The sequence below is a fragment of the Otolemur garnettii genome, unplaced genomic scaffold (assembly GCF_000181295.1).
Source record: "Otolemur garnettii isolate 467f Iridium unplaced genomic scaffold, OtoGar3 scaffold00084, whole genome shotgun sequence".
NCBI lineage: Eukaryota > Metazoa > Chordata > Mammalia > Primates > Galagidae > Otolemur > Otolemur garnettii.
The window spans coordinates 8601435-8625105 of NW_003852479.1; the positions used below are offsets into that span (position 1 = coordinate 8601435).

Consider the following 23671-nt stretch of genomic DNA (forward strand, 5'->3'; position numbering starts at 1 on the left):
TCACCCAGGTCCCGTGTATCACCCAGGTCCCATGTGTCACCCAGGTCCCGTGTATCACCCAGGTCCCATGTGTCACCCAGGTACCCCATGTCACCAGGTCCCATGTGTCATCCAGGTCCCCCATGTCACCAAGATCCCCTCTCCACTACCAAGGCACTTTCTGTCCCCCTTGCAGTTTAATTACACATATTTGCTTTCTATCAATTCTTTCCTCCTTTCAAACTATTCTTCACACTGATCTTTCTATAATAGACATTTCTAGTCGTGACTCTCCATGACTTAAAACAATTTCAGGTGCGTTTCAGATTGGAAGTCAAGGCCCTGCCATTCCTAGGCCTGGCCAGCATCCCTGCCTGCTGTCCACCATTCAGTGCTGGGACCAACCACCTCGGACAACCGGCCATTTCCCGGACACATGCCATGCTCCATGCCTGGCTCATAACGCCCAGCAACCAGTGTCGCAGCTCTGCCATTCTTCACCAAACAAGCCCCTCCTCAGAAGCCCCTCTCACCACTTCCTCTTGGAAGCCTTCCTCTTGTTAGTGCCACTGCCTCTCTGCCTGCAGCCCATCACAGGCAGCTCTGCAGTAGCGTGTGGTAGCCACCTGCATGCGTGCTGTCCCCCACACTCTCTCTTTCTGGACAAACTATAACAGGGACTGTGACGTATCTACCTCAGCATCATCCAACACTTAGCCTCATGCCCAACACAGAACTGTTAGACACAACTGTTTACTGGATAAAGCTGGTATGCACTCTATTTGTCCAATACAGACAGAAGAAGTTGCAGAAGGGAAGGGTGATGTGTGGAGCCAAAGACCCAGCAACCTGAACCCCTGCTTTTTATCCTAGACAAGCTATTCCAGTCACGCATTCTCCATGCCTCTTACCTCAACCCTAAAGGTACCAAGCTGTCACATCTGTATAAGCCTCTATCATATTCACAACTCCTAGAAAAAAATCCATACATCCTGTTGGTGTAGACCATGCCTCACGTGCATTGAGAAGACAAGCCATCAGGATATGGCCACATGCCAGGCAACACGGAGAGTGAGGTGTTCCTAATAATCATGTCACAAAGGCAGGAGAGCCAAGAGACCAGGATCAGCCTGATCCTCCCCCTCATATTTGCTTAGCTGCTCTGAAAGCCAAGATAGGGGTCTGGGGAAGGTTACAGGCACCAAGGAGCAAAGAGCAGATCACTGACATTTACCAAAGTCGAGAATCCCTGGAGGCTACACAGGCCTTTATTCAGATCCTAACCTTTGCTGGAAGGCTGAGAAGAGAATTTAATTCTAAGGTAAAGTAATTTACATTATTTCTTAGTGAAATATAACTACATTTCAGAAGGCAGGCATTTCTATTTCCTGAAAGAAAACATAACTTTTCAGCAAGTACTAATGAAGGCAAATGTGGACAGTCATTGCAATAAAAATCACAATACAAGCTGACATTTCAGAAGCTTATGTGTCAGAAACTATCCTAAGCATTCTCCATGAATAGCTCATTTAACCATCATAGCTGGGTGCTATTCATCTCTTCATTTTATAGATGAGGAAACTGAGGCTCAGGGAGATCAACTATCTGGTCAGGGAACTGCTGACAGAAGGCAGGGCTGGGTCTGTACCAGTGGGTCGGAGTCCACACCCTGAGCTCTTAACCACTATGCCACTGGCTCCATGGAATTAGAGTCCTCTGCCCTTGAGTTGCCTCTTGTTAGCTCTCCAGCCCAGGGCAAGTTTCCTAACCATGCTGAGCCTCAGTTTCTTCATCTTTAAAATGGGGACATCACCTCCCTCCAGGATGACTAGGCTCAGGGCCAACACATGATAGGACTTCAATAAATATTCACCTTCTTCTTTCTTTTTTTTCTTCTTTGAAAATGAGTTCACTCAATAAACAATGAGTATCACATAGAAAAATGTAATCTGCATTTCATAGATTTTCAATTTTTAAAAAAGCCAATAAAACTAATAAAAACAATGTAAAACAAATGACATATGGCTTTTCAACCAGGATCATCATATGCTTAGCATCAGGGTCAGATATTTATAAATAAATATAAGTCGTTTAGAAACTAGTAAAACACAGTAAGTTTCTCAGGCTCCTGTCAGCTGGTGGAGGCAGCAGGTCTGGGACCATGCCCAGCCTCACAGCAGAGTGGAGTCTTCAGGTCTAGGGATTGACATTCCAGGCATTCTCCCAGGTCCCCTGGATGATACTGGATTTATAAACACACTAAATAAAGTCTCTGGACTTTATTCTCTAAATCTCTAAGACTGAAAAGGAAGACTTAAGTGCCCAAGACAATGGCTGCCTTAGTGTCACAAGTGATGATGCGTGTTCTTTCCAATCCCCAGTACAAGGTGGGATACAGAGGGTTGAGCAAGACCTGAGCCATAGCCTGCACAGACTCTGGACACCTTCTCTGGGATGCCTCCTAAGACACAGTCGTTCTGGGATAGAACCTCCTGCCTGAGGCCACTGGTCCTTTGGCAGGTGAGCTAGACCCAAGAGAACGTGGGGGCTGACTGGATCCCACAACACCTGCTTGCCTGGAGTCCTGCAGACACCTGCCAAAAGACTGTGCTTACTCTAAACATACAGGCCTTAAAAAGACCAAAATGTTATTTCTCTTAAAGCCATATTTAGCAGTTTTCTTACTCAGCTTCAGCCCTAACTGAGGAGCATATGCTTACAAAAGCAAAACAGAACAAAGAAAACAGGGACAGTAGGAGAACTCTCTGCATTTATCTCAAGCCTTCAGGTTTTTCAACACCATCTTCCAAGCACAGGCCAGGAAACTGTGCTGACTCAGCACCCCAGACAAGGCACTCCTCAGTTTTTTGCTCTAACTTTCCCCCTCTTAATGTCATGGGGATTTGAAAAGTCAAAGGTTGTACCCTACACAATGAGATTTACTTAATCTCTGGGTACACCTGATACCCCCTATAGCCACGACCAGTATGTTATGCCCAAGGAAGAAGTGGGGTGCCCGCCCTGGCTCCAATGTCTGGCATCTAGAGATGGCATTAGGCGTGAGCAAACAGCAACCTGTACGTGGTCACTAAATTACTGTGATGACAGCTGCAGACAGGAAAATGTCCCCCCAAGAGTACATTTTACATCAGGACATCTAGAATGTAGCCCAGAACCTTAACCTCATTAACATACTAGTTCAAGGAATGCATCTCAAGTGGAACAGATAATTAAAGTAAAAAATATATACACCTACAGATGTAATAAAATGGAAACAGAACCCTGACTATTTATATTTTTCACTTCATCACCTGTATAGAATAACAGATTAAACTACGTAGAAATATCTAAGGATGGGTTCATAACAGTTCAAGTTCAAGTTTGGACTCGACCACGACTGGCATGACTGACTCTTCACTGCACTGTAGTCTTCCTGCTGGTGGTGTGGGAATGTGCTCCCCTGGCTGCATGCTCTGCAAGGCCACCCCTGGGCATGGATGTGCTGCCCCACCAGCACACACATCGTCTCCCAGGAAGGACTCTCCCGAGTGCAGGCGATTCCAGGACATCATCTGCCCCAGCACAGTGTGCCTGGCTGGCTCTGGTATCCATTTACCAACACTAGTTCCTCAGGTGCTGGTTAGCTCCTGGCAAAGTCAGGACACAGGCTCAGAACACATAGCTTCTTGAAACTGATCCTGGATCCTGGTGGCTTCCAATGTGGCTGTCAGCTCTCAGCTGGGAAGACCAAAGCCCCTCCCTCTGTTCAGTGTGCCACCTGCTATTTCCACCAGCTGACATGCTGCGACCAGAGCAGGGAGGGGCTCTCCCAGCACCTGACATCCTCACCTGCCCCGATGGACTCCACAGTAGGGGCCAGCGCTCACCTCAGCAGCTTCTAGCATTAGATTTGAAGCCTGACTCCCAAGATAAGTAGCTGCAAGACCTTATGCTATATAAAAAGCTACAAGGGCATCATCGTCCTCTTTGGGATAGATGGCCTAAACACTTTACACATGCTTTCATATTTAATCCTTATAGCATCCTGAAAAATAGATATTACTAACCCCAAGTTTCAGATGATAAAAAGGCTTCAAGGAATTAAGTAACCAGCCAAGGTAAGTGGAAGAAATACCAGTCAAGACCAAACTATAAATGGAAGATAAAATACCTCCCATGGAAGATCAGAAAGAAGATACATGAAGTGTTCTGCACAATGCCTCGCAGTGCCTAATCATACCGGCAACCAGGATACACTGGAGCCACTGGCGTTACAACACTGCCCACGGTGATGACAGCATTGGCCAGTATAGAGCCAGGAGTCAAATCCAGATATATATATATATACTTTTTTTTACATGTACATGTGTTTATTTGGTTTCTACTTTTTGCCTTCACAAAATTAAAGAGGCTTAAAATTTAATAACAATAACAATGTTTAAAATAAGGACTAGAAACCAAAACCTCATAAAGAACGAACGAAGATAAATACAATGAAAAGAAATCAGATGATTGCTGCAATGAAATATTGAGCAATAATAATAATAATAATGCAAAAAAAGTAACATCCACATTGTCAGACAGAAGTATGTCTATCATAGAATGTTTTGACTCTGAGGTTCACTATGGAGTCATCAGTTAACTTCTTCCTTTTTTTTCCCCAAAGTCTCAAAAAAATAGAGAATATTTGTTTTTATAAATAAAAATAGAAGGTAATTTCAAAAAATGGATCATAACAAATCTTACAGACAACAGAAAAAGAAGAAATACTTCAAAATCATTCTACTTCATCTGGATATACTTGATATTAAAATTGGAAAAAATATATTACTATAAAGGCAAATTATAAACATATTTCACTTATAAATGAGGATGCAATATTCTAAACAACATATTAACAATTTGAATTAAAAATTATTGTTCAAATAATGTACTTTGGTCAAAATTAAATCTGATTTATATGAGAATTAGTCACTATTTTATTTTCCTTTCCCTCACCCCTCCTTCCTTCTCTCTCTCCAAAATCCAGATATTTTGAATCAAAGCCCATCATTATTCACTTTTCTACAAATGGCCAAGGCTGAAACTGACCTGGGCTTATGGGAATGGTGAAGGGCTATGGTATAACAGAGGAGAAGAAGTGGTGAGATGTGAGCTACGCTATGGTGTTCAGCATCCCTGTCTCCCACCAGAGCCTGGAGACCCAGAGGGGAGCCCCAGCAGGCTGCCAGATTTCTGCATGAAGCTAGTTTCTTTTTGTTGTTAGCTACTTGGCCATCAGTTAGGATGAATACTAATTACGTTAAGTTAATCAATTAATTGACAATGAGAAGCAGTCTAATATAGTAACTAAAACCACAGACTCTATACCCAAAAAGCCTGAATCAGATCCCAGATTCAGCATCTATGAGCTATCTGACCTCAGCCACCTTATTTAATCTTTCTATGCCTCAATTTCCTCAGTTATAAAATAGTGATAATAGTAGTACCCACACTGATACAACAATTAGTACACAAAACATTATCTAGTATATTGTAAGGGATCAACTGTGCTTGCCAAAAATTCTTTATCCAAGAAGGAATAACTTCTTCATTCCAAGAGGGAATAAATTCTGTTAGTTTTGTCCACTACTGTTACCACCAGTCTCTTAGACCATGACTCAGACATTGAAGATGCTGAGTAATACTGGCCAGACAAGTCAGGTCCTCACATCACCTGTCTTACCACCGACACCACAACGCAATAAGATCAGATGTCTGGAGCACGATTTCCCGGCTCGTATCAATAAATCAATAATGGTCATATCAATAATGGTCCCTCTGACCATTTTACAGAAGAATACAGTAATGCCTAGATAGACTCTATATATTCATAAAATTACAGATTTTCCAATATCAGATTTTAGGTGAGTTTTCAAAAGTTTCACCTAGTTAGTGGCAGAGTTAAGACTTTGACCTGACAGACTAAAGTAAGCCACTCATTGCCATCTCAATGGTATACCTGGAAGCTAAGGAAGCAGGGACAGTCAGGAGGAGGAGAACTGGTATTCAGGTGTTAAATGTAGATAGTTGGGTTAAGAAATAAATTTAATTCGCTCCCAGAGTGGAGGTCTTAAGATTTAGTACACGCGGCGGCCACTTTGGTGTCATTAAGGCAGTCCATTTAGCAGGGCACACATACATATCAGTGTAGGAGATAAATCATCTCATTTGAGATGTTGTTTCAAAATACATTTTTCTGAGTTCACAGACTTTGCATACTCATACTCATGTTTAGCTCAGTGCCAAACTATTTCCTTACAGACAGAAAAAAAGATTCCTATATAAACTGATGCTGTCTGCTGGCTTACAATCCCTAGTGGGCATACACAATTAGAAACATAAAGCAAGAAGGAGTGCCCCTCGAGCGAGTCTGTGACATTAGCTTGAGTGTGCCCCTCCAAGTCTAGTGCACAGCTATTTTAATCCTTGGTCAGCTGTTGGGACTCAATGCCAGTCCTTCTCACACTTCCTGACCTGACACTTCCAAGTTATACCCACAATCTGCCTATACACACAAAGAGTACACAAACCCTGACTCTGGGTTCAGAGACTGTTTTCCAACACAACCGCAGTCAAGGAAAGGCACACCAGCCCCAGTAAGCACACTAAGAAAAGTCTCCAGGGCACTGAGCCACCAGGCAGATGTTCTGCAAGGATAGCCAACTCCTCCTTTAGGCACTTTCCTCAGGTCTCCCACTGTTTGTTCAAAATCACATGCAACTATTAATAAAGGTCAATATGCACCCCCCACACCCCGGTTTCTTTCCCATTGTCAGGTTGCTGCAGAGACTGCCCAGCTGTTTGGAAAATGCATCAAGAAGCTTAGAGAGATTTGTGAACATAGGACCCCTCCAGCCCTATAAGACTACGGCACCTTTCCAGTGTTTCAGCAACATGGGGTAGAAATGAAGGGAACCAGACTAGCAAAGATTTTGGCATTTTGCCTTTTCAAAGATGGTTAGATGAAGATGACAATGCAGCAGATGGACTTAAAAGACAAGAGCTGATCACCTAAATAATTAAGTCAGGAAAGACCAAGAAACCATCCAAGGTTCTATTTTGGAAAGAACTTTAACAGTCCCATTTCCCCAAAGATACTCATTTACCACCTGCTTACGACAGACCCATGACACACACATCTGCCTGAAAGCAAAATTCAACAGTTGTTCTCAACCCATTAAGAACCATGCACCTGACAAAAGGCAAAAGTAAAACAAGTAAAAGGGATCCGATCCAACTCTTGGTCTAATTAGGATAGAAGCCCCCTTACTGGCTGTCCACCTGGCCCCACCCCCACAACATAGGGAGCTCCCTTCTTGGCCCCTCTCCACGGAGAACCACGGACAGAGCAGGAGCTATGTGCTAGGAGGGAGGGATGTGCCTTCAGCTAAGGATCTGGGCCCCTCCATGGGGTGAGGAGGGGAGTCCTGGCTGGCTAGTCACATCATCTGTGACTTAGTCTAGCCTTTCCATGGAGGCGGGATGGCCCAGGACACAGGAACCACCAGGAGCCCATGGGTAGCTACCTAGGGCCTGTCACCTGGCAAACAGGTTCATCACCAGGCATGACCACTAAGGGTGCAGACGGCACACTGACACAGCTCTCATGCAGATTCTGGGCAGCGTCCACATCTGCCTTTTCAAGGCCGCTGCCCTGTGGCAAGGCTTGTAGGAAGGACATACAAATTTGTCGTGTGTTTTGTTTTATGAGGCATATAATTTTTTGGAATGGGGGCTTTATAACATATGTTCAAGGATCTAAAAGCTTTTTAGTGAACTAAAGCTAGCATCTCCACTGTCCATAAGATTAGGGAGTGCCGGTGAAACCAACCCACAGGCTGCAGGGCCTCCCAGAGCTTCTCCTGTGTTAATGCACCTTGTGAATCTCCAAAAGAGAGCAGAACTTTCCACATTTGTCCAAATGATCTGGTCACTAAACATTCTCTTAAGGGGATTTTATAGCTCTTCTAAGCACTGATGTTTGGTGGAGCACAGCCTGGAAAATGATAGTGTACGAAGCAATCTTTCTTCTACTTAACCAAAACTTACATCTTAAGTTACTGTAGCAAGGAGCACCCAATGTCCACTCTCATTGTTCCTTAGAAACAAACCCCCCAATTTTATCTGAGAAACAATGCCTCCAACTCAAAAGCTACATGTGCTATTCAATATAGGACTAAATTCTGGCCAAGCACATACAAGCAGAATGACTATGTGGGACATTCAAAGGAATGCAGGAATGGAGGTGACAGGGGAAGGAGGACTCTTTCATCCTCCCCCATCCACCTTCTTTCCACCTGAAATGTAGATGTAATGGCTGGAATCCCTACAGCCATTTCTGATCCTTAGGTGAATTTAAGAATGAAAACTTCATACTAAACTGTTATGGTAAAACAATGAAATGATCCAGAGCTTTTGATGACCATGAAGCTACTATGCCACTACTGGACTGTTTATATATGAACTTCTTTACCATGAGAGAGAGATAAACTATCATTTTTAACCCACCAATATTTTGAGTTTTCTGTTTGTTGCAGGTAAATTCTATGAATTGATTTACGGTAGTTTACTATTCAGATATTTTTAATTATTTATGTTTAACCAACAGTCTTTAAAGTGCTTTTCTCCACCAGCCTTTGGGCGTTTGGCAGAGGTGGTGTCGTTACAACTGTCCAGCAAATGATCACTCCTTTTCCTGCTTTGCACGCTCAGGATGGTACATCTCCACCCCCTTAGAGCTGGATGTGGCCACATGTTTTGCTTTGGCTAATGAAACATGAGCAGCAGAAATATGCCCCTTCCCAGCAGAACATCTCATTGACATGTGTGACACATTAAATGTGTGATGACCACAGAAGCAAAGGTGGACATGACACCACCATAAGCCTGTGTCCTTGGGTCCTCCCCTGCGCCCTTCCCTGACCCAGGCTGTGCATGTGGCATGGTCAAGAAATGAACTTGAGCTGTATAAGGTCTCTGAGATTGTTTGTCACACATAGCTATTCTATTCTGACTGATCGAATAGAAACAACTAAACAATGGTGATAATAATAAACACACTGTAAAATGCTCTGCAATTTCCAAAGCAGTATTTGAGAGGAACTACTTTACACAGAAAGAATATCTCCTATACCCCAGACATCAGGCAGGGAACTTTGCAGTAGCTATTTTATCTCTGCACCAATCAGTGAGGTAAAAATGAGGCTAAGAGAGCAGCCTACGGCACATCAGCTTCCAGTGCCAGGACACACATCATCCCACGTCTCCCACCTGCAAATTGGAAGGCAGAATCCTGGAAACGATGAAAAGCTAAAGACATCAGCTGATGAGATGGGGAGAAGAAGCCCACAACTACTAAGAGGCACCTGCTCTCACGGCTGAAACCTCCCACAGCCTGAAGCAGAGCCTGGTGGGGCTGGTGGTCCCTGCACCCCACCAAGGGCAGCGGAATAAAGGCCAAGGACTGCTCAGTTCTGAGTGCCTTTGAACTCAAAGTCTGCTTCTGAGCCACTGTCAAGGTAACCTGGCAGCTGATAACAACTAATTGGGCAGCACTCTGGCTGCTGGCACCAACAGCTATGATCTCAGCATCACCATGGTAACCTGACTGGAATGCTGGTTATTCACACAAAGAAAAACCGGTCTCCATTCAGAGCACGACTACATTTTGTCTTCATCCCACTTTTCCTAATACAAGTTTCTACTGAAGGAACAACGCTTCCTTAAAAAAAAAAAAAAATGTTTATTACTAGTCTGTGGGAAAACAGCATTTTCTTAGCCTGCAAAAAAAATTGGAAAGGGGGAAGGTAGTAATATACCTTTTATTGTCATAGGCAAAGGGACTTTATTCATACAGGCTGTGGACAAACAGCAGTAGAGTTGTCACAGAGTAATTCTGTGGTCTTTGACCAGGCCCCAGACTTCTGTGGAGGTGTCAGTGGTGCAACTCCAGCCGCAGATCAGGGACATCCAGCTCATCCGACAACAGCTGACCCTCAGCCTGACACCTGCAGTGCTGTCGCAGAGCCCTCCTCCAAACCTTCCATCGGCTCCCTGTCTCCACCCCTCCAGCCTGGTGACATCTCTAAAGCTATAGTGCCCATCTCTCTACGCCCCGGCCACAGCCAACTGCCACCTATTTCCTGTACGCTCCTACACTCTGGGGGTTTGTTCCTTTTTATTTCTCCACTATCCAGAAAGCCCTTTGGTCCCATCTTTGTTGGTCAGAATCTTACCAGTTCTTTGAGGTCCAACTCAAGCCATATTTACACTGCAGTTCTGCCCACCACACTCTGTTAGAGTAAATTCCACATCACAGCATATCCCAAAAGGCAGCCTTGAATGTGTCTGTCTTACTGCACTGAGAAGCAGCTCTCTCAGCACAAGCAGGGTCTGAGTGGGTTTTACCACTCACAGTTGTATCATCTCTGACAGTTGCTCACTCTCTGACCCATAGCCTTTCACCTTCAGACAAGATGCTACTCAAAGTGTGGTCCACCTCCCCTGGGGACCTTGTCAGAAATGCAGAAACCTGGGGGTTACCCAGACCAATTGAATCCAAATTAACATTTCAATAAGATCCCAAATAATTCAGAGGCATATTAATGTTCCAAAAGCATTAATAATGTCTGCCAAGCAGACATATGGTGAGAATGAGGGGAAACGCATGGAAAACACCCAGCAGGGAGCCTGATACATAATGAATCCTCACTGAATAAGAAAATTATTACTTTTTTTTCAGAGTCTCACTCTGTCACCCTGGCTACCGTGCCACGGCGTCATCATAGCTCACAGCAACCTCTAATTCCTGGGCTCAAGTGTTCCTCCTGCCTCACCCTCCTAAGTAGAACCATGTCCTGCTAATTTTTCTGTTTTTTAGAGAGATGGCATCTTGCCATATTGCTCAAACTTGAAAACTATTAGTCTTTAATACCAATAAACATATGGTGAATTAAAATGTTTGGTGTTCTATAGGATTCAGATATTATGGCATGAGCTTGGCCTCAAGTAGTGCCTAGTTAGCAATGATAGATTAAAAAAACAGAATGGGAAAAGATATTTGCAGGATATGTCTCCGACAAAGGTTTAATAACCAGAATCCATAGAGAACTCAAACACATTAGCAAGAAAAGAACAAGTGAACCCATCTCAGGGTGGGCAAGGGACTTGAAGAGAAACTTCTCTGAAGAAGACAGGAGCACGGCCTATAGACATATGAAAAAATGTTCATCATCCTTAATCATCAGAGAAATGCAAATCAAAACTACTTTGAGATATCATCTAATTCCAGTAAGATTAGCCCACATCACAAAATCCTAAAACCAGAGATGTTGGCATGGATGTGGAGAAAGGGAACACTTGTACACTATTGGCGGGAACGCAAACTAATACGTTCCTTTTGGAAAGATGTATGGAGAACACGTAGCGATCTAAAAATAGACCTGCCATTTGATCCTACAATTCCTCTACCAGCCCAAAAATCACATTATAACAAAGATATTTGTACCAGAATGTTTATTGCAGCCCAATTCATAATTGCTAAGTCATGGAAGAAGCCCAAGTGCCCATGGACCCATGAATGGATTAGTAAGTTGTGGTATATGTACACCATGGAATATTATGCAGCCTTAAAGAAAGATGGAGACTTTACCTCTTACATGTTTACATGGATGGAGCTGGAACATAGTCTTCTTAGCAAAGTATCTCAAGAATGGAAGAAAAAGTATCCAATGTACTCAGTCCTACTATGAAACCAATTTATAGCTTTCATGTGAAAGCTATAACCCAATTATAGCCCAAGAAGAAGGGGAAAGGGGAGAGGGAGGGGAATGCGGAAGATGTATAGAGGGAGGGTAATTGGTGGGACCACATCTACGGTGCATCTTACATGTGAAATTTACTAAGTGTAGAGTATAAATGTCTTAACACAGTAACTAAGAAAATACCTTGCAGGCTATGTTAACTAGTTTGATGAAAATATTTCAAATTGTATATAAAACCAACACATTGTGCCCCAATGTGTATTAATGTACAGAGCTATAATTTAATTTAAAAAACATGAAATATAAATGAAAAGAAGCAAAAGTCTGTAGCTTAAAGGAGCATATAATTGACTTCATCATGTTCAACTTTTCTGACATTGCACAAATCCACTGAAACTCCCTAGCTTTTGGTTTTCTCTTCCATAGAGTAGAAATAAGAATATAGACAAGTTGCTTGTCTCTCGGAGTTGTACTCAAGTTGAAATTAGATAAAGAGAACGAAAGAATTTTGCCAAATACAAAGCAATGATTAAGCCAGTGTTTTAATCAATGAATACTAAAATCATAAACTGAACTCACACTCTGGTGTGACCCATGAAGGACTCACAGAGGGAAAAATGGCACATTGAGTCCACTGAGAAATGAGGTTCAGCCTATCCCACTTTATGAGATTTGAGAATGAGGTCTGATGAAAAGAACAGAGTGAGCTAATGAAGCGGGATGGCTCTGCCTCCTCAGTGGGCTGATGGCTGAGGTGTCCACTGCCTTGAAAACACTGGGAGGCAGCGGGAGGGAGGCCAGCATGGGTCCTGGAAGAAAAGGAATTCACAGCAGATACAGGCCCTCTCATTTGGAGCTTCAGAAAGAACCTGAAGGGTGTTTTAGGCCACAGCCCAGCCACTCTGATGAGGAACAAGCGGGAGCCTGTGCAACATGCTCGTGGGAAGAGAGAGGATGATCTCTCCTTCAGATATTATGGCATGAGCTTTGCCCCAAGTAGCATACCTAACCCTCAGTTCTGTTAGAGCAGAAGAATCTTCTCTAATCAGCCAGATGGACAGAGCATAGCACAGCAGTTGAGGGTTCAGACAGACAGGAAATCAACACAGACTGACTCGGACCAGGTATGTGAAAGAGAAAGCGGCATCAGGTGGGACTTGGAAATACAGCAGGATTTAAATACAGCAGGATCTACATAAGCATGTAAAGATACATGTTAATTACATGTACCATTTCTCTCAGAAATGATCCAAGAACCACATCACTTACAGGGCAGCACCTCCATTCAGCAGACTTAGTTTACTTCTAGGAACCATGATTCCGTAAGCACTTCATGAGGCAAAAAGACTTCAAATTGAACACACATGGATGAGATAACAAATACAAGGCTACTCATTTTTTTAAAACAAAATGCCATATTTAAAGCCTCACTTCTCCGAGGAAAGAAACAAACAAATACATGATTATACTGCTGTATCGACCCCTCACACCCACCTTCTCCACGCAGCTCCAGTACTGCTCCCGAGTGAGGCTGGCCTCTGCACCTGCAGCCCCTCACATGGTGGTCCAGCCCCAGGAGGTGCTCAGTAAACACTGGCTGAGTAAGTAATTTCGCCAAGATCAACAAGAAAACATATAAAAGTTGTAATTTACTTTTTGTTGGTGAAATAAAGAAATAAGTGTGGAAGATAGGAAAATGCACTTCTTCACATTGTGAAGGTTTAAATATACATTCCTCTGAGAGCCCCATCTGGTAGCAGAGAATCCATGAAGCTTCAATTCAGCCATGACGTATCTTCCTGGAAAGCCTATTTTCCATAAAGATTTTAGTGGTGGTGTTCTTTAAGATTTTAAATTAAGCATTGGTAAGTCTGTATCAATTTTTAAAAATAAATCAGAAAGATGCTAATAAATTTTAGGTTTCTAGTGGGTTCCTCAGTCAGCCCACCAGTAACTCCAGGGTTTCCAATTTCCTCTTCTTTGCCAATAGGAATATTCCAATAAAAATGTTCATAAGTACATTGTTCACCTATATCATTTATAGCCCTTATTTTCAAATACAGTAAATGTTCTTTTCTTTAAGAATTTTGCAATTACTAAAGGCAGAGCTAGACAGAAGTTTTATTTTTCTATTTGGTTTCAAGAAAAGCAATAATGTAAAAAAGGAAAACTTATTTTTAAAAAAATGTCAGTTAAGCATCATTTGAATCCAAATACTTGCTGGTTAAGAAGCCTACTAAGACCTACTTAAAATTCAGTAGGCAAGGCAGTGCCTGTAGCTCAGTGTGTAGGGCACCAGCCACAGATACCGAGGCTGATGGGTTCGAATTCGGCCCAGGCCAGCTAAAACAACAATGAAAACTGCAACAACAACAACAAAATAGCTGGGCGTTGTGGCAGGCACCTGTAGTCCCAGCTACTAGGGAGGCTGAGGCAAGAGAATCCCTTAAGCCCAAAAGTTTGAGGTCGCTGTGAGCTATGACACCACGGCATTCTACTGAGGACAACATAGTGAGATGCTGCCTCAAAAAATAAAAATAAAAATAAAGCAGTAGGCAAACATCATTTGCTAAAGTGCAGAACTCCTCATCCTGATCAGTGAATCCCTTCAGCAGTTAACACACTACACAGCACACTGCTCAGCATACAAAGCTGAGGTAGAGGGCGGCACCTGTGGCTCAAAGAAATAGGGCCCCGGCCCCATATATGGGAGGTGGTAGGTTCAAACCAGGCCCCGGCCAAAAAAAACTGCAAAAAAAAAGCTTACGTAGAACGCCACGTAGTGTTCACAGTAGACATGTAACTAAAACAAGCCTCTGACCACATCTCTCAGACATCAGCACCCACATCTTGCACACCTGTTCCAAGTCTTTCTGGAGACAGTTCTTCCAAATGCCCTCTCTGGGTCCTGCACCCTTCTCAGCCAATACACTCAAATGCTTTTGAGAAACAAGAAACAGGAGGAGCAGATAGCCTGGGATACTGCCAGGAAGAGGTGGTGGGGGTCGGGGGTGGGGTCTGCAGCTGATTATTAAGCTGAATAATGAATTAAGAAAAAATGACAACAACTGCAGTGAAAAATCTATGTCATTACAATAAACTTTCCCTGTCAAGTAGGACTATTTGGCTTAAACCAAAGCCACTTGTGTGCATAAGACTCAAACCGCTGAACCTGGGTGTGTGACTCATCTCCCCAGCACTGGCAGGAGGTGAAAGCACAGTGGTTCCACGTTTCTAAGGAGAAATTTACAGTCACAGTGGCTTTGTGGCCCCAGAGCTGAATTCCAGCAGAACAAAAGAATCTCTGCACAATCAGAGTCACACTAGCAGGTGGGAGCAGGTGCCAGGTGGAGGGGGGAAGATTTTTTTCAAAGGAAAGATTCTTGCCAATGAATCCTTGGCTATTTTATGTGTTTATTTTACTTCAACCACCTCCACGAATAATACAAAATAATTAAACAGCCTGTATGCATTTTGAGTTTTCCCATATACACTGAAATCCTCAATGCAGACACAGGCTGGGGGCAGGGCTGACACAATTGCCATCAGCCTCCAGCTCCTGGCCCTGTCCTCTCCCCTCTGATAATCAGAGGGCCAGGTGGTCACTGCTCCTGGCAGAGATGCCACCTGCCTGGCTAGTAAAGATCAAGAGATCTCACTTTACTCCAAACCACCATGGCTGAAAGTCCTGGCTTAGAATCTCATTTCTATAACTAACACAACAACTTCCCACTGACACTATTTGCTAGAGATACTCTCCTGAGAGGTGGGGCTCTGAGGAGTGGTGTGAGGCACACCTAGAAAGCAGCAGCTTTCTGCACCTCCCAGGAAGAACGCCGCTATAGCTCAGACTTTGGACTTCACCTTACACACACAAGTAATGTAGCCTCATCATATGTACCCTCATCGCGACTTGAAATTAAAAAAAAATATATATATACATATATATATGCATATATATGTATGTGTGTGTATTTTTTATATATATATATATATGTAGTAACTGACATTTTAAAAAATTAGGTGTAAAAGTCGGGAAGGGCACTTGAGATTGTAGAAACTACTTATTTGGGTTCCAGGCCCTGTCCGTGCACGGCTCCAAGCCGTCTTATTCTCTCGAGTGTCCTGATGTCTTGGGTGTGAGGTGCACACCCCCACAGGGCTTCTCCCTACCACTTCTGCACACATCCCTTCTCACCACCTCCCTGCTCTGCTTTACTTTCAATTAGTCTGCTCACAAGCAACCTCCCTACAAATGTTTCCACCTTAAAGTCAGACTGATCATTGTGCTTGCAGAGCCTGTCCCTAAACCCACCCCCACCCCGCAGGCCTCAGTTGCTCCTCATCCATCCCCACAGTACTTGTCATAGAAAATTACTGTAGAGCCTGCCACACGCTCTGATTTTGTGTGAATGCACTGACCCCTCTGCGAGAGGGAGGAGTCTGCTCCTCTTGACAACCATTGTTTCTGACTCACATCAGCGTCTCCAGTTACAGACGGTCAAAACCCACAGGAATTCTCAGTAGAGCTGAATGAATGAATGAACGGATGATGAAGAGATAACAGCATGTGAGCCTCCTGGCAGGTACTATATGCTAAAAGGTGAACGTGAGCACTTTAATTTTGCAGATGAAGAAACTAGGGCTCCCAAACAGTGAACAATAACTGAAAGTCAGGCTTTGAGCGGCCTCCTCAGGATTTGTGTCTGCCTACAAAAAGCCCAGCACACACCACACCAAGCACTTCCTAGGCCCTCAAAGCACATCATCTCCTTCCTTTCACACAAACACACTGGAGTGTGACTTCTGTGATGAAGTGCCAGTCACTAGCTCCACAGCGCTGAGTCCTGCAGCCTCTGCACATAGCCCCTCTCACCATCTCCCTGCTCTGCTTTACTCAGTCCACTCACAAGCAACCTATGGACGCCATGGTGAGAACACTAAGACTAGAACCTAGGAGAAATGATACAGAAAGCTCATTCCACCAAACTCTGTGACAGCATTCATGACAGGCTTTCCAACTACACATCAATCATTCCCCAAATGTGCTCAGAGTGTTTGCTCTGTTTCAGCTCTGTGCTGTGTACCGCAGATCCACGGATGAAAAGTCAAGACCTCAGAGTCAGGCACAGACCTAGGGGCCAGCATGTATGGAGTGCAGCTATGGGAGTAAGTGGTGGGGCCTTGCATCTGTCACGGGCAGGGAGTGCATGGCCATCATGCCCACCAGCAGCAATCTAGGTTCTCTTCAGGGAACACAGAACAGACTTCTCTGTGCCACATATGTACGTGAGCATGGTGATTCCTTTAGGAAGAAAATGTCCTCCACTTGCCAATGTTCATGGTACAATTGAAAATCAGCCTACAGGAAAATTCCTACAAGGGGATTATTTAAGGTTTCCACTGAAATGCAACTATGACTGCTACCTCACAAAGCAGGGGATGTCAAGACATAAAAGCCATTGGTTACTAAGACTTGGTCACAAACACACTGCCAAGCTCCCCAGGAGGAGCCCCCACTGCACCTGCCATTCTAAGCCATTCTCAGCATGTCCACCATCCAGGCAGCAATGTGAGGAGACCCCTTTGCCTTTTGGTATTGACTGACCAGAGAAGCGAAGTCCAATGAGCAAGGAGCTTGTTTCTTTTCACAGAACAAGCACCACCACCCACAAGTAAGAGGTCCTAAGTGGTTACTCTCAGCACTGGCACTATTAGAATGCCACCTGACTGAATATACTCCTGTCAGACCTCCACTCGGTGTTGGTAACCACAACAGCATCTCAGAAAACAGCACAAACAGGACCAAATGCGGAGATAAATACTAACAGTGCCGGCTGCAGCCTTGGGCTGTGCCTTCTGCTGTGGAGACCACTTTTGATCTCTTTGCAGGGTCTTCTGCATTCCCTGGTCTCTCTGCCATTCCCTGATGGCCTGAGTAATCATTGCTTACAAATGTGTCTGAAGGTCCCCTATTTCACAGGGTCTCCCACACAGACACTCAATTAATAGAATAGAGGCCTCTGTTAGGTTCACAGAAGCTGCTGAGAAACAGCCATGCTGCACCTGGCCTTGGGTGTCCATAGCAAGAGCACAGTGCTGTGTGGTGCTGGACATCCCACCTCTCGCCACACTAACTCTCAGGTGAGCATCCAAAACCATCCACCTGTTTCCTGTCTGGGTAAGAGGGTGCGTGTCAGCCTCATACCTGCCCCCATGAGTGAGCATGCAGGCTTGTTCTGCTCCCAACTGAGCACTTCCACCCAGCAATCCTTAGCCTGTGTCCACTGGTGTCTGTGAACCTCGTGAAACTAGAGTCCTTGTTTTGTGTGCATGTGTTTTTAGGGAAGAGCATCCAAGCACTGATCATTTGAAAGGACTCTAATATCTAGACTCTAAGTCAACCCCTCAACAGTCTGTCAACATGAGCTGGGCAGGTGGCACGCTCAGCAGCATTTCATAAGAGAAGCAGCCAACTCTGAGCTTGAGGCATCTGACGATGCACTGGAACCCCTTCCTCTCATGTTCAGCATTTCTCCAGAGAAGGCACCTGCCATCTATAAGACTGGCCCCGCACAGATCATCTGAACCAAATGATATATATTCGTCTATACTGTAAGACCAAAGACAGGTATCATTTGTGGTATGTGTGTGCTGGAGAGGGGTGCAGAAGAAGCTCTCTGCCCTCCCTATATCTGCCTAAATGCAGGACATAAATTCCCCTTTTGAAGGGTCTCTTCTTCTCCTTCCTTTCCTCACCTGTATCAGAGAGAAAGGCAGTTCTTACCCCTGAAGACACACTGCCTTCAAACTGCATAAACATACTTCACTAAAATAACCCTATTTCCCATTAGTTTCCCCAAATTTTTATCTTCACAAAATTTACCACCCAGGAAGGCCCAAACCTGTCTCCCTCCTTTTGTACAATTATTCTTTGTCAGATGGTATTTATTTATTTATTTACATGTAGAGACAAGAGTCTCACTTTATCACCCTCAGTAGAGTGCCTTGGCATCACACAGCTCACAGCAACCTCCAACTCCTTGGCTTAGGTGATTCTCTTGCCTCAGCCTCCCGAGTAGCTGGGACTACAGGTGCCCACCACAACACCAGGCGTTTTTTTTGTGGCAGTTTGGCCAGGGTTGGGTTTGAACCCACCACCCTCAGTATATGGGGCCGGCACCCTACCCACTGAGCCACAGGTGCCACCCCAGAATGGCATTTACATGCCCCAAATTCTAACTGCCTCCTTGAGTTATATTTCTTTGTGAACTGCCATGCACATGTATGTGATAAAGTCTGTTATTTTCCCTTGTTAATTTGCCTGTTTTTTTTTTTTTAACTTTAACTTGCAGGCCCCAGGAGTAAAACTAAGATAGCAGGAAGAGAAGTTTTTTCTTTGTTATAGTACAGATGTGTGACAGTACCTGGGACCATACCAATGATACCAAGTGACCATCAGTGCTCAGAAATATCTATGTCTGTTTTCCATCATTGACTCCTGCAGGACAAAATTTTTAATGACTATGTATAAAATCCTAACATGTGGAGGGACAAGAGAAAACCTAGATGTCAAGAAAGTCCTCTTCTGCTATGTTTCAGAGGAAGGACTCCATGTCCAGAAGTCCCAGCACTTTCTGAGGGAAGGTGACCACTAGAATGTTAACAAGCAGCTCACAGCCTCCTTTCAAGTCCTCACAGAACCATCAAATTCATTCGAAGAAAAACTAATCAACTACCAGGGATAGCTATGCCAGGTTTTCCAAACACCACGAAGGTCACAGAGCTGCACCTCCCTTTGTGAGCTCAGCCCCCAGAAGACTCTCCCTATGCACCACTTCCTAGGAGAATGCCTCTTGGTTCCAATTCTAAAGCTTCAGAGAATTTACTCTCTCAGTAAAACAATGTCTGGTCAATGTGTACATAGGGAAAAATAGATTTATGATTCCAAAATTAAAACATTTTAAACAAAAACTGATATGAGAGAAAATTTTCAAGTTATACTTCAAATGCAATTGGCAAAAATCAAAATAAGTAGGTGATTTTAAAAAGTACAAAGACAGTTGAGTAAGTGTGGTCCAGGATGCTGCCAGCAAGGTCACTGCAGAGTTGTCTGCAGTGGGGAGAGAGGCAGGCTTTCCGCACTCCACACCCTGACAAAGAGCTTACTTCAATCAGCATTTTACTGTCTTTTAGCTATACTTTAGAAAACTGTTTGGGGCTTGGGTGTTGACATGTAATGTAGTTTTATTTTCTCTTTTTTTTTTTTTTTAAAGAAATCTGCTTCAGGTAGCTTTTCCAGCTGAGCATCTGACTTTCGGGAGCTTATTAGTGCCTGTGTCTGTGATATAAGCCAGGAAGGCAAGTGGAACCCAAAAAGCACAAGTGAGGCTCTGTCAGTTTAGAGAAGGGATAATTACTTCTGATGGGGAAGAAGCAGGAAGAATGTTGCTTGGGGCCTGAGTTTGAGCCCAGATATCAAAAGGCAGGATTTGGACGAATACAGATGTCAGACAGTCCAGCAGAATCACTAAGACCAGGCAGGAGCAGGGGACGTAGAGGTAGGGTGGAGCACTGGTGTCCAGCAGGTTAATCTGGTCACCACATCTAAACTTGTGGCTGTCAGACAAGTGAGGAAAGGGCTGGGCTCAGCAAGAGTAGACAGAAGGCATGGCAGAAACCCCACATGAAGGCTACTGTCGTGATGGGCAGCAGAGTCAGTGAATGAAAACAGCACATCCTTGCTCTTCCCAAAGCCCATCAGCTTCAATCCTGCCTCTCATTAAGCAGTTATCATACACAGGATCTTCTGAATGCACACTTCTGTCTCCTGACACAGGAGATTTTCTACCATTTTTCTGAGCAAAACCATAAGCATCCTACTCCGTCTCAAGGAAAACAGTTCTAGAACCTTTCTGTTGCATTTTCCAATAAAAACAGTGGCCTTTGTCCTTGACAAAATATGGCACACCCACACACATTTCTAGCATCACCATAAATGAGCCACTTTATCAGTGTATTGGCAGATGGCACCTCCCTCTGCCCTCCCAACTTCCCTGCACCCTCCACAGCCTCCCTGCACTCTCCCCGGCCTCCCTTCACCCTCAGTGGCCTCCCTGTAACCCCCAGTCTCCCTATGCCCTCCCAGCTCACAGCCATTTGGGGCTGCACAAGTGTGGACGGTGAAGAGTACAGAGACTGTCCCTCAGCCTGAAGGGCTCATTGTATTCTGCCTGTGCATGTGCCCTGAATGGTTCGCAAGCAAGACCGCAGAAGCAAAGCACAATCTCAGGTTGTGCAGACCCAACCGCCCTGTCTCAGACACTCCTGGCTAGAATCCAGTGAGCAAACACCGGGAGAACAGATAAAACCAGCATAAAACCAGCACTAAGTTCAGGAAAGATCCAGCAGGGCAGAAGAGGGTAATCACCAAAAAGGTAAAGCTAAGCTTACAAACAGCAATCTCCATCTAGGAGCATGCCCAGAACAGACCTCTAAATTATTCCTGAATTTCTTTTCAATCTTGCCACCACCCTATAGCTGATGTCCAAGCCCTGCCTCTTGCATCCCAAGATGGCCCCTGGCAGCAGCAGGTTCCCAGATACAGCTCGGCTCAGAGTAACGCCTCCCTGCACAGAACAGCTGCCTCACCCAGCAATCTTACTAATCCCTCCCCCAAGATTTTTTCTGTCAAGAGTAATTGCTGCACCCACAAAAGGACAAGTGTTCCAGGAAGGCAACCGGAGGTTCCTCCAAGCAGTTTAATGTGAAGAACTAAGGTAGGCTTAGAACTCAAATCAATGTTCATTTCTCAGGTATTTATTTCATTCCATGTCTACCCAGGACACTGGCAGAAGAGTCATCTGTTTACTCATTCTTTTGACAAATATTTATGAAGAACCTACTATAGTTCATCAATTCCAAAATACACTTTTTTGACATTTTTACATTTCTGGAATTGGGATGCATCTGAAAACTAAGGTACTATCTCCTTTCTCTCAGTATCAAGTATAGCACCTGACACTCAATCACACACACCACACAGCAGCTGTGAATACCGTGTTTCCCTGAAAATAAGACACTGTCTTACATTTATTTTTTCTCAAGAAGACACACGAGGGCTTATTTTCAGGGGATGTCTTCCTCTCTGTGCCAAAATGCATGGTGTGGCTATGCAGTGTATCTGCATAGACCAACACTAGGTCTTATTATCAGGGTAGAGCTTATATTTAACAAATGCATAGAAACCTTGCTAGGGCTTATTTTTTGGGTAGGTTTTATTTTCGGGGAAGCACAGTACCTTCCAAATGAGGAAAGCACCTTCTCCCTTAAATCTGTCTTTCTCTCCTCAAATCTCTCCCCAGGGGCTGATGGTAGTACACCATCTCTACAGAGGTGGCCAGGTGACCCTTCTCCCTTGAGGCCCTTTGTGACAGTGTCAGGCCACCTTTGCAGCTAATCTCCTCTTGCCTCCTGACACATTATGAGCATCTTCCTCAATATACCAATTTATCTCAACTTAAGGGATTCAGCAACAATCTTCCTCTGAAGCTCCCACCCCAAGGCTGAGACAAATGTTCACCTCCTATGGTGCACGTCACCCTGTCCTCATCACAGTACTATCACACTCCAGTTGGGGCTCTTCCCTGACTCCCCCAACAGGCCATAAAATCCACAAAGGCAAAGGCTGCACCTGGCACATTTGTGATGCAAAGCCCCAGAGATAGTGCTAGGCATGGAAGTGAAGATCAAAACAAATTATGGAAAGAATGGATGAATGAGCCTACAGACCTCCCCTGCTTCCATTCACAAGAGACTTGGCTTTGAGAAGTCATCAGCACCCAGGCAAGACTTTAATCCCTTGTGGGCACTCTTAGGTCTCAGGTTTCTCTTGTCTAAAACAAGAGACTTCTAGACAAATGATCTCTAAGCTCCTTTCCATTCTACAATTCTATGTTTATGCACCAAGGAGAACCACATGCCATTAATTCACCTGGTGTTGAGTAAATGCTCCTTTGTACTGTGAAGCTCCTTTTAAAAATGGATTCTCAGCATGGCAAGGCAGCATAACCCTTAAGATTCTTGAGGTGTGTGTGGTGAGGGAGAGCTCCCCTAACACTCCAGGGGAAATACATCATTTGTAAATGCACATTCACTAAATTTTATAGCTAGAAAACGAACACCTTCTGCATTGCAAAACAAAAAATATAAGGCTCTACAAGGTTGATCCTGGCAGACAGAGAAAGAAAAAAGATTATGACTCTCAAATGGGGAGAAGGTGTGATATTTTTACAAAGTTCATCAAAGGGAGATGTGGGTTAGGTAAACTCCCAAATATTTCATCTTCTTTGGCACTACTGTGAATGGAATAGAGTCCTTGACTGTTTTATCAACTTGACTATTGTTGGTATATATAAAGGCTACCAATTTACGAGTGCTGATTTTGTAACCTGAGACACTACAGTGTTTCTTGATTACTTCTAAGAGTTTTGTAGTAGAATCCCTGGTGTTTTCCACATATACAATCATATCATCTGCAAAGAGTGAAAGTTTGATCTCTTCTGACCCTATATGGATACCCTTGATCACCTTTTCTTGCCCAATTGCAATGGCTAAGACTTCCATTACAATGTTAAAAAGCAGTGGGGACAATGGGCAACCTTGCCTGGTTCCTGATCTGAGTGGAAATGATTTCAATTTAACTCCATTCAATACAGTATTGGCTGTGGGTCTGCTATAGATGACCTCTATCAGTTTAAGAAATGTCCCCTCTATACCAATTTTTAAGTGTTCTGATCATGAAGGGATGCTGGATATTATCAAAAGCTTTTTCTGGCTCGGCACCTGTGGCTTAAGTGGCTAAGGCACCAGTCACATACACCTAAGGT

At 44.0% G+C, this 23671-nt stretch overlaps 1 protein-coding gene across 2 annotated transcripts in view; it reads right to left on the bottom strand.

Annotated features, from left to right (window-relative positions):
• TNIK (TRAF2 and NCK interacting kinase) overlaps nucleotides 1-23671 on the bottom strand; it is a 354942-nt gene that overhangs the window by 268527 nt on the left and 62744 nt on the right. The gene's annotated exons all lie outside the window — the stretch shown is intronic.